Consider the following 8,493-nt stretch of genomic DNA (forward strand, 5'->3'; position numbering starts at 1 on the left):
GCAGGGGTAGCAGTGGATATAATCTTCCTGGACTTCTCAACTTGGAAGGACGTGGGCAGTGGGGTTCCGCAGGGCTCGGTCCTCGGGCCCGCACTGTTCAACATCTTCATCAGCGATTTGGATGGGGGTAAAAAGCACCCTGTTCAAATTTGCTGATGACACTAAGATGTGGGGGGACGTGGGTACATTGGAAGGAAGCATCAGGCTACAATCAGACCTAGACAGGTTACAAGGGTGGGCAGATGTGAATAGGATGGGTTTCAACACAGACAAGTGCAAGGTGATGCACCTGGGGAGGAACAACTGGCACCATACCTACTGGTTGGGGAAATCCCCTCTGGTCAGCACAGAGGCAGAAAAGGATCTTGGAGTCATAATTGACTCTGAGATGAACATGGGCTGGCAGTGTGGGGAGGCAGTCAGGAAGGCCAACCGTACCTTGTTATGCATCCACAGATGCATCTTGAGCAGGTCCAAGGAGGTGATCCTCCCCCTCTATGCGGCACTGGTCAGGCCGCAGCTGGAGTACAGGCCCTATGAGGAGAGGCTACGGGACCTGAACCTGTTCAGCCTCCAAAAGAGAAGGCTGAGGGGGGATCTTGTGGCCCGTTATAAACTAGTCAGGGGGGATCAGCAGGCACTGGGGGAGTCACTGTTCCCCCGAGCACCGCCAGGAGTGACCAGGAATAACAGTCACAAACTGGCAGAGGGTAGGTTTAGGTTAGATATCAGGAGGCACTACTTCACTGTCAGGGCGGCTAGGGTCTGGAACCTACTTCCAAGAGAAGTGGTGCTGGCTCGTACCCTGGGGGTGTTTAAGAGGAGGCTAGATGCACATCCTTGCTGGGGTCATTTGACCCCAGTACTCTTTCCTGCCATGGCAGGGGGTCAGACTAGATCTGCTCAGGTCCCTTCCGACCCTAGAAACTATGAAACTATGATCTGCTCAGGTCTTTTCCAACCCTACCAACTATGAAACTATGAAAAAGCCGCTAGAGCTTTCTGTCTCTTTCTTTATTCGTTAGACATTCCAATATGATATGTTGGCCTAATTTTAGGAATGTTCTTTTTAGAAGCAATCTATATTTCTAGGTGTTCAATAACTCATATCGCTACCATAATTTGCATGGTCACTTTGGTAGTGAGTGAGGCCATAGAGCCAGGGTGGGTATCTCTCTGGGTTCTTGTAATCCCAGTAGTAGTTCAAGTGAACATGAATAGTTACACACTCAAGACATGTTGTCAGCACTGCACCTAGACTCCTAGTAGCCCTAGGCAAACTTCTAGTATTGCCCCCCCGCCCTCGCCAAACATGATGATAATAATAAAAATTGCCATTTTGGGGGCCTCCTTTCTGTCTGGGCCCCAGGCAGCTGCCCAGTTGGCCCATGCCTGTGTCCAGTCCTGCATACAATCTAGAAGCAGAAATGAACTTCTTTATGTGATTCTGTAAGCTAAGGCTTCTCCTTGTGCATCCACAGGACCTACAGGGTTGAATGTCTTCAGCTTTTGCAGGCTTCATCTCCTCTCCCCAGATAGTCCATTACAGTGCTCAGAAGTTGTGCTGGGTTAACTTCATTATGCTTCCTGATCTTTATGAAACCCTTTTTTAAGGGTTTCTTCATGGGTAGAGAACTCATTCCTGTTGTTCTTAAGTGTGAATGTATTCATATAAAGAAAGAGTAGGACTGTGTGATACCATAGAACTTTGGATTTTGTACATTAAGTTTCAGTTAACAACCTAGTATGAAAAAGTCAGCTGATTTTTTGTTAGAGAGATTCCTAATGCATTCTGCAGTTCTGTTGAGATGACAACTTAAAACTCAAATCACTTAGGCTAATATCATGATTCATATGAAGTGAATGAGAATGTTGCCATTGACTTTCACTTTTACTATTTTTACTTTTGTACCACATGCCCCCTAATGAGGTTCGCACCTTGTTTTGAGAAGGCAGAATAAACAAGCAAAGACTTTTCCAGTCATAGTTTCATAGCTGGTAGGTTCAGAAGTGACCCAAGTAGATGATCAAGTCTGACACCCTGGCATAGGCAGGAAAGAATGCTGGAGTCAAATGATCCCAGCAAAGTGATTATCCGGCTTCCTTTTGAAGACCCCCATGGTAGAAGTGAGCACCACTTCCCTTGGAAGTTGGTTCCAGATCCTAGCCACCCTGACTGTGAAGTAGTGCCTCCTGATGTCTACCCTGAATCTACTCTCGGTCAACTTATGGCCGTTATTCCTGGTAGTGCTCGGGGGGAGCAGGGACTCTCCCATTGCCTGCTGGTCCCTCTTGGCCAGTTTATAGATGGCCACCAGATCCCCTCTCAGCCTTCTCTTGTGGAGGCTGAACAGGTTCAGGTCCCATAGCCTCTCCTCGTAGGGCCTGCCCGGCTGCCCCCTGATCATGCAACTGGCCCTCCTCTGGACCCTCTCAACGCTGGCCAAAGTAGATTCAGGCTAGATATCAGAAGGCACTACTTCATAGTCGGGGCAGCTAGGATCTGGAACCAACTTCCAGGGGAAGTGGTGCTTGCTCCTACCCTGGGGGTCTTTAAGAGGAGGCTAGATATTTGCCTAGCCAGGGTCATTTGACCCCAGTTTCTGCCCCGGCTGAAGACAGGGGATCCTAGCTACAGCAGCTATGGCTGCGAAAGGATTAACACTGTGGCTTTGATTCAGGAGGAGACTAAAGTTTACTCTTCTATCCTGATGCTGACAGAGGAAAAACACAATGACAATTTTGCTTCATTGTCTCTCGACTTCTGTTTCAGTGATTGGAAAAAATCATCTTCCCTGCTTAAGACACCCACCCTGGTTTGGACAGCTTTTTAAATTTTTTTTTTGAGGGAAGAGCGAGTGTAGTATGCATGGAAATATGGTATGTTAAGAATTTATTTCCCTCCGTGCTTCTTTCTCTATATGAGAGAAATCTTCATAACCTACTTCAATTTGAGATTACCTCAAATCTCATTGGAAGCAATCAAGTTGTTTTAAATGAAAGTGAATCAAGGGAGAGAAACAACTGGCCTGGGGGAGGGGACACACTCTGATACTCTCTGCATTTAAATAACTCAAGCTGACCTGTTTTGCAGAACTGACTAACAATGATGCAATTTATGCCCTCATATTAAACTTTGCTAGTGCTTACTTGATGCATTCACTTAATCCTTGCTCTCCAAACAGCCCATTGCCATGATGAAATCTATTTTGTCAATGACTATAGGAGATTTCAACTTTGTATGTATATCTGTTGGAAAAGTGCTAATTTTTCTGGCAAGTAAAGAATAGAGCATCTGCCAGTCTTTCTTTTCTAAAAAAATGAAGGGAAACAGCTTTTCTATGCTATTCAGATGTCGGTGTCACTGTGTATTAATTCAGCATGGGATATATAATATATCATAGCTGCCTGGGTGGTGAATGGTCAGCTTGATAAGCAGAGGAAATCTTTATTTATCAATCAAAATTAAATATGATTTACCAGCATTATTTATTTTTTTTCTAAAGTGTGCTGTTTAAGGACAAACACCAATAATGATGACTATGAATAAGTGCATCTTCTTGAGTCATAACTCTTCCAAAAATCCAGTAGTGGTTTTTGAAGTTATGAAATGATATATATTTTTAACACAGCCAATATGCTATTCATACTAGTCATTACCTTGCAGAACATCTGGTGTATTTGGGAAATTAAGGTAGACAGAGCTGTTTGGGAGGGAGAGGTGTCGGAAGGGGGGGTGCTTTTCTGAGAACAACACCCAGCTGTCTTGCAAGCTTGGATGTAATCACGTTTCATTATAATGTGCATAATGTGGTATGAGGCATTGAGAGAGATTATAAATGCAAATGAAATGGTATGAGGTAGCTTTTATAGTTCTGTTAAAGAACAATGGAAAGCATTTTATATTCCTTGTTGAAGGAAAAAAATCTGTTAAAATATGGACTTTATTTTTATGTTTAAGCTAATAGCACATTGAAACAAACGGACCATGGGAAAATGGCATGCTCTGAAGACAGCAGTCCTCTTTGTTTCATATCTAACCTTCAAAATGTGGAAAATAGTACACGGCCTACTTGACAAAAAAGGCTGTGCAATTCCCATTGTGAATGTGGTTGTGTGGCAATTATTTATGGTAGATTACCTGGTACGCTTTCAGTTTTATTTTCCCTTTGGGCATGATTGTTATATCTTTCCTTATTGGTGAGCACTTGTTATATTTCTACCTGTGTTAATTCTTCACATGGAAAATGACTTGCCAGTATGAGTAAGACATACACAGTTGGCCCAATAGGACTGAATTTTCAGTAACATTCAAAGTTGACCTAACTCTGGTCCCATTTAGTTTATGGTCCCATTAATGTAATTCTTCTTTTACTGAAACCAATGCTGAGTCCTTTTTAAACTCCTGACCTTAACATTGATTTGATGGGTTGACTAAAAAAAAATGCCGTGAAGCTTATTTAAAACTAATAAAATCTCTTGATTCTTATAGTGGTAATGTCTATTGATTATTATAATCATTCAGTAGCATGTAATATAATGGGATAATGATAAAGTTGACAGAGCAGGATCATATTCTAATGACAAACACTTGATAAAATTAAAATGTCTTTATATTGTGAAGTACATTAAGGATACAGTCCTTAATCAGCTTATAACAGCTCTACCTTTCTGTGCGTCTGATGGGTGCTTTTTTTTTGCCTGACAGTGGGAAGCCTTCAGAGTTAACAAGATGAGTGTATGTAGCTTGAAGTGAAGATTCAGTGCCTTCTAAGGCAAAAATTTGGGACAGTCTTTTTTTACATATAAAGAGAATTGCTGAGGAAGAGTATTTTTTTGCACTTAAAAAGGGGGAAAATGTAACTTCTTACATAAAATGCTACTGCTTCTTAGAGTAGCTAGATGTGATCTAGCAAACTCACATTTTTGGCTCTAATGTGGTGTGATGTTTCCATGGCCAAGACAATAAATCTCATTTGAAAGTGACCTGGCTACAGGAAATACCCATTTCAGCAATATCCATCAATAGAAACAATGGTCTGGCAAAGCAAAGGCCTTTTCTTGAGAATTTGCTTTTCTTCCTAGACGCTTCTTTGTATGCATCCCTGGAACTGATATCGGGCAAAACGCTTCATATTTCTTAGGTGTGGTGGCACAGTCTGAATCATAGTGATGTACATGCATCGTCCTTTACTGTAGATGAAAGAATAGAATGAGAAGTATACCTGTGTGGGCAGATCTCTAATGTCTTTGAGATTTTTCTTTGCTGGTGCTTGTATTATGAGCAGCATCAGTCCAAATAGTGGCATTGTGCATAGTAACACCAGCAAAAACAATAAACTCACTTCAGTATAATTTCTGTAACTGTTAGCTGCTAGATGGGAAGATTATCATGAGCTTTTCATCTGATCTTCCCCTTGCATGCCTTCATGTGTTTTGGATTCCATGACTGTTCCTCTGACTAAGCTTACTTAGACAAAAATGGCTAATTAAATGCATAATATTCCAGTTGATTTGGAAGCCTGACTATATGACTTAGCAGTTCCATTTCATGGAGTATAAACAGGAAGTCAAAATCCCTGTTAGTGTAATCCCATTCACTCCAAGACGGCCAGCTTAGAATGGCCAGTAAATATGACTGGATAATCAGAATGAACCAGCATAAGTTAAATTTTTACATATGGAATAAGTAGAAACAAAGTGCTTTTAGACTAAATTGTTTGCAGGTATGTGCTGCTAAGCACTGTATAAATCTGTAGTTCCTGTCACATGGGGCTAGACCACCTTTAAGATTTTCTGGTATTTTTATAATTAAAAACAATGATAAGTTGTTACATTGGTTGTACAAATAGCTTATTTGAATACTGTGTAATAATGAAGTTGCAATGTTACGATGCCAATTCTGCCTTTTTACCCCCTTCCTACCAGAAACAAGCTATGGAGAACATTTTTCATAACTCCCCATAGATGAGGAGCTAGAGAAGAAAGTATTTGGGACTGGTGGTACATGTATGTCTGCACCATGTTTTTGTTCCAAGCACAAATCATCTATGCAATAGTTTTATGGATAGGCTTCATAGATTCATAGGTTGTTAGGGGCTGAAAGGGACCTTGCAGATCATCGGGTCCAGCCCCCTGTGCTCTAGGCAGAAAGACAACTGGGGTCAAGTGACCCCAGCGAGGTGACTGTCCAGCCTCCCCTTGAAAACCTCCAGGGTAGGTGACTGCACCACCTCTGGAGGGAGTTTTATTCCACAGTCTGGTCACCCTGACTAGGAAGGAGTTTTTCCCTGGTACTAAGCCTGAAGCAGCCTTCCTGGAGCTTGTATCCATTGGTCCTAGTTTTCCCCAGGGGTGCCTGAGTGAACAGTTGCTCACCAGGCTGCTGATGCACTCCTGTGATATAGAGGTAAGCTGCTATCAAGTCCCCCCTCAACCTTCTCTTCTTTAGGCTAAAAAGGCCAAGGTCCCTCCGCCTTTCCTCATATGGCTTGCATTGCCAAGTCCCAGATCATACGGGGCACCCAGAAGTGGATGCAGTACTCCAGCTGCAGTCTCACCAGTGCTGAGTACAGCAGGAGTATCACTTCTTTAGTTTTACATGAGACGCATTGGTTGAGGCATGTCAGCAAGTTGTTTGCGCTGTTGGTTCATGTTCATGCTGCGGTCAGTCATTACCCCTAGGTCCCTTCCAGCTGTGGTGCAGGTCAGGCTGTCACCTTTGAGCCTGTATGTATTTCGAGGTGCTCCCCCAGATGGAGCACCTTATATTTGAAAGCGTTAAACTTCGTCTGGTTCTGGTCTGCCCAACTCTTAAGCCTGTCACGCTAGTGCATGTTATCATTTTAATAGTATACACCTTTTCCCACGTGATGACCAATCCATGCATATTTACAATATGGCTCATAAAATACCCACCACATATACAAAGAAACAGTAGAGGATATATTTCTGCGAGCTACTCTTCAGTGTTTATCAATAGGATAATACACAATTAGATGTACAGATATTCACAAATGGGAATAAAAATAATGTCCTATATTCTGGGAAGCATGTGTGTTTTATATTAAATCTCTCTGTACAGAATCTAATGTATATCCTAGGGTAGTAGGACAGTTTAGAGCCAAACCCTTAACTCCTATATAGAGTTGATTCTGCTGGACTGCCTCAATATGCGACTACTAGGACTTGATTGTTTCTGAAATACCATCATATCTGAGAGTGACAAATGTTGGTCAGTCTGTCTAACTTTGAAAAGAATGCAAAACAATTTGCTTCCTTGTTGAGGTTTTTACGTGCCAGACTTTATCAACTTAGAAGGGAGCTTAATGGACCAGTTGTAAGCCCTTGGAAAAGAGATTTATAATTGAAATGGTAACAGGAAAGGTACTAAAGCAATCCGAGTGGTGAGTGGCCTCACTGTTTTATAAATTAGAGGATTATTAAAACCAGTTCAAAAGCAGATCAGTTCAATCATTTAAACACCATTTAAATGTTTTTATACTTTTATACTTTTTCTAAGAGAATTATGTCCTCTTTCAATATTTTTAAGAAGATGAAAAGTTGATGAAGTACGTATTTCAATAGGACATAGATTCATCAATGCAATTTATATTTTGTCTTTTAAAATACAAATACATATGAATGGGGGAAAAAGTCTTTATACTCATCCTTTCAGAATAGGTTCTCGGGTACTTTTCAATCATGAAATGAAGAAATTGAAATGCAGTAGCAATCAATCTAGTATGTAGTTGTTTAATACATTCTGGTCACTGATTATTTTGTCCCCTGCCACTTCCCACAACTTTTATTTTTTTGGGTTGAATTTAGAGTTTGCTAAAGCTACTGGCTCTCAAAACATGGAGAGTAAAGTGCTTTCTTTAGGTAGAAGTGTGTGTGTGTTGTAGAAGTAGTAGTAGTAGAGCAATGGTATAAGCAAAATAAGACCACCAAAGTCTGCCTACTTAAAGAAATTTCTGTGGCATGCTGTATTCAGGCCCAGCACTTGTATCTGTTTTCACTTGCCCTAGGCCTAGTAGGCTGGGGAAACACTGGTGTTATACAAAATCTTTCTTTCTTTTTTTTTTTGAAAGGAAAGATTTTGAGCCAGCTCTCAAGACTTTGTGCAAACCCATTTTGGGTGTGCCAAAAGCAGCTATGGTATAAAACAGTCAGAAGTAGATCCCAGAAATAGAATTTGCTAAGGGGAATGTTGAAAACTGGCACTTGCAGGGGTGGCTGCAACCCCTGCTCCCAGCTTCCAGGTGGTCAGACTGTGCAATTGGAGCAGCAGTCAAGGACTTTTTTTAAGTCCCCAAGCTGGGTAAGCATTACCCCCTGCTACCGCCTCCTCCCAAATTCATATTAAGCCAGATTTCAGTGCCCCCCTTCCCCCAACAAATATCATGGCCAATAGAAAAGTGTGATATGGTGTGGATGCTATAGCAGCTACTCAGTGATCTAGCTCAGTGGTTCTTAAACATTTTTTTTTCT

This window comes from Crocodylus porosus, unplaced genomic scaffold, assembly GCF_001723895.1.
Source record: "Crocodylus porosus isolate Cpor-Errol unplaced genomic scaffold, CroPor_comp1, whole genome shotgun sequence".
Lineage (NCBI taxonomy): Eukaryota > Metazoa > Chordata > Crocodylia > Crocodylidae > Crocodylus > Crocodylus porosus.